We start from the raw sequence: 3,843 nt of genomic DNA on the forward strand, positions 1-3,843 counted from the left end.
TGATTAAATCCCTTTTATGGACTCTCAGAGGATTTGATGTGGTAACTTTCCCTTGCTTCAAGTGTCCCTAAACTGCTTCAGCTCATCATATAAAACATGACATACAAGTCCTAATCACTCACTTCAGGCGGATTAAGAAAGGCTAAAACCAGTGAGAAGATGTGGGCAGTAAATTCAGTGAAACGCCTCTAAAATGGCTAAAAGAGGTTTGGGGCTTTCACCGTCCTCACAGGTCTGAGCCGCCTGGAATGAATATTTCAGGATATCTGATCCAGAGTGATTCGATGCTTCATTCCAACCTAAGTTTGATCAATGGACTTCTACCCCATTTATAGCTCAAAGGATTCAGAGAAGTCTTTGGAAAAACAGAGTTCTCCCTAGTCTGTTAGAGCTGACAGAGGAAAAAAGCTTTAAAGAAATCTAGACCTGGCCTCTGTCTTCACCTTATGCTGTTGAATCGTCTCCAACTCATAGCTATGCCATGGATGCATCTCTCCCAGAACGTCCCGCCTCAATCTGCAATTATTCTGGGAGTGTATCCATAGAGTTTTCTTGGTCAAAATATAGAAGCAGTTTACCACTGCCTCCTTCCGTGCAGGAAACTTGAGTCTCCCCCTTCAACTCTCTCCCACGCCACTGCTGCCCAGCAGAGGTGAGCTCTGACTTGTAGCAGATTGCCTTCCACTCGCTAGACACTGCCCAAGCTAGGAATGGAATGGTTGGGCCTCTGCTTAACTCTCCTTCCCATAGTCGAGACCGGTAGAATACTGGAAACTCTCCAGGTGTGACCTTGAGAGGGGAGAACTGGCCTAGGTTCAAAATATTCACATGGCTGGTCATCATTATTTTTTTATTATTATTAATGGTATTTGTTAAGTACTTACGCTGTACGAGATACTGTTTTAAGTGCTGGGGTAGATATAAGACAAATGCGTTGGACACAGTCTGGGAGTCTTAATCCCCATTTTAAAGATGAGGTAATCGAGGCCCAGAGAAGTGAAGTGACTTTCCCGAGGTCACACAGCAGACCAGTGGCAGAGCTGGGATTAGAACTCAAGTCCCCTCTCAGACCTGTGCTCTTTCCACAAACCATGCTGCTTGACTAAGTGACGTCTCGTCGCTTCTAAAAAGCGGGGCCTAGTGTGCTACCACATTTTCTTTTTTTTTTTTTAATTTTGTCTTGGGTGTAATAAGATATTTTCTTTTTGCAACATCACAAATCAGTTTTATGAGAATCCAATTTCCCTTCTTGAGGTCACTTTGGAAGGTTCAAGCCTGCATGAAGATTTCCACCTGCACTGGTCCTTTCCAAAAATAAATGTGAATATAAATCCAAGTTCAACTTTTTGTACCAAACCAGAGAACAGCAGTACAGTGTCATTCACATGACACCAAAAATAGTGATTGATGATAAAAAGCCCCACAATATAGATTTCACCTTTCAGGGCCAGTAACTGTGTAAGTATGTAATTATTTATTGCCCAAGACACTAAGAGAATTCTCTCCCATCATAGATGGGGCATTTCAAAATGTTCAAGCAAACTGTGCTATGGCCTTTTTATTGTCAACCCCAAGTTGGAGAATTTGGAATGAGAATTTGAAAACAATGCCATATCAAAAGATGATTTGAAAGGAGATTTTTTAAACAGAACATGGATCAGAAGGAAAGATGGAGCCACAAATAAAGTACAGGTCCCAGCAATTGCCTCCTGGGTAAAGTGACATAGTCGCTTAAAAACAAAACATTGTATTCAAGGAAAAAAAATGGAAGGATCAACAGTGGAAAAACTTGAAGTCGAAATGAAGCCACACACCTCTGGGTCACATAATTCCCTTAATTCTTTCAGTCACACAAATCAAGAATGTTTATTAATAACAATATTTATGATACTTATTAAGCATTTACTATGTGCCATGTTCTAAGTTCTAAGTGCTGATACAAGTTAATCAGGTTGGACACAGTCCCTGTCCCACATTGGGCTCACATTCTTGAAACACTTTTTTTTTTTTTTTTTTTTTACAGATGAGGTAACAGGCACAGAGAAGTGAAGTGACTTGCCGAAGGCCACACGGCAGACAAGTGGTGGAACCAGGATTAAAACCCATGATCCACTGACTTCCAGTCCTGTGCTCTATCCGTTACACCATTCTGCTTCTCTGTGGCTATGAAATTCCAGATAAGGTGGCCCAGTTTCTTCCAGTCGCAACCCTGAAGATATCAGGGAAAATCCAGCCTTAGTGGACCTCTGCTCATTCATTCATTCAGTCGTATTGAGCACTTACTGTGTGCAGAGCACTGTACTAAGCTCTTGGGAAGTACAAGTTGGCAACATATAACTACCCTTTGGGCACTTGGTATTCACCCCTGCCCTCAGTCCCACAGCACTTCTGTACCTATCCATATTCTCTAGACTGTAAGTTTGTTGTGGGACAGTGTATACCAATTCTGTGGTACTGTACTCTCCCAAGTACTTAGTACAGTGTTCTGGATACAGTAAGCATTCAATAAACACCCTTGATTATTACCATTATCATTTACATGGCCCCGAGAATGCTCCAAAACAGACCCAAGGAATTCGAGATACCTGTAATTTATTTTAATGTCCATCTCCCCCTTTAGACTGTAAGCTCCTTAAGGGCAGAGAATTGCATCTACCAACTGCATGGTACTCTCCCAAGTGCTTAGTCCAGCGGTCTGCACATAGTAACAGCACGATAAATACTATCTATTGATTGATCGATCCCGGTGAGGGGCACAGGGACGGGACCGTGGAGTGTGATTTCAACCTGACTCAGCTCACATCCCCAGTACGAAAATGAAGTTTCACCAAGTAAAACAGGGCCTGCTTAAGATGCCAGTGGCCCAAAACAGGGGCCTGGAGCCACATGGACTGATATTCAGACCAACCGGGTTAGCACTAGTATGCTCCCTCACGCTTTCATTCAACAGTATTTATTAGGGACATATTGAGCAGAGAGCCGGTTAACTAGGGATTGACCAGAGAAGTGGCTTGGCCTAGTGAAAAGAGCACAAATCTGGAAGTAAGAGATCTACCACCTGCCACCTGTGTAACTTTGGGCAAGTCAGTAAACTTTCCCAGAACCTGGCACTGTATCATCCCTCAAACCAAGTCTTGCTCTTCTGAACTTCTTTGTACACCCCCACCTTACAACTATATCTATATGTACTACTCTAGTTGTAAATGTTTTTGTCTCTCCCAGTCCAGAGTAAATTCCCTATGGTCAGGGAATGAGTCACTTGCTTATTCTGTGTTTGACAATCACTTTAAACACCGCACCACACTGCAAATGCTGGGAGGAAGGGGGGAAAAAAGAACCCCAGGTGAGCAGGTGAGGATTAGACAAAGGTCCACAAGCTAAGTACAGTATAAAGAGATGGAGGAAGGTTTGCAGTGAGGCATAAGAAAACTAAAACAAGATAAACATTTGGTTCCTATGTCGGTAAATGAGGTGCTGTGTAATTAAACCTAGAAGAGAATGTAAAGCCTTTTTGGCAGAAGATTCTTTTCGAGAATTTTAGTTAGTACCCCTTGAGAGCAGGGGTATTAACTCCTCTGTACTCTCCTTAGTGCTTAGCACAATGCTCTGCCCAGAATAAGCACTCAATAAATTGGAGAAGTAGATGGCCCAGTGGAAAGAGCAGGAGCCTGTGTTTCAGAGGACTTGGATTCTAGTTCCAGCTCTGCCACTTGGGTGCTATATGAGCTTGGGTTGATAGTATTTACTAAGCACTCACTGTGTCAGAGCACTGTTTTAAGTGCTAAGAGAGAATTCAGATGGGGTAATTGGGCATAGTCCATGCCCCTTAGGGGGTTCGCAAAC

The 3,843-nt window shown here is 42.8% G+C and overlaps 1 non-coding gene across 1 annotated transcript; it reads right to left on the reverse strand.

Annotated features, from left to right (window-relative positions):
* Window positions 1-662: 662 nt before the first annotated feature.
* LOC119930243 lies at window positions 663-800 on the reverse strand. The gene has a single exon (XR_005451728.1). It is a non-coding gene; the product is annotated as a small nucleolar RNA SNORA7 (small nucleolar RNA).
* Window positions 801-3,843: the final 3,043 nt, after the last annotated feature.

Source organism: Tachyglossus aculeatus, chromosome 6 (assembly GCF_015852505.1).
Source record: "Tachyglossus aculeatus isolate mTacAcu1 chromosome 6, mTacAcu1.pri, whole genome shotgun sequence".
Taxonomy (NCBI): domain Eukaryota; kingdom Metazoa; phylum Chordata; class Mammalia; order Monotremata; family Tachyglossidae; genus Tachyglossus; species Tachyglossus aculeatus.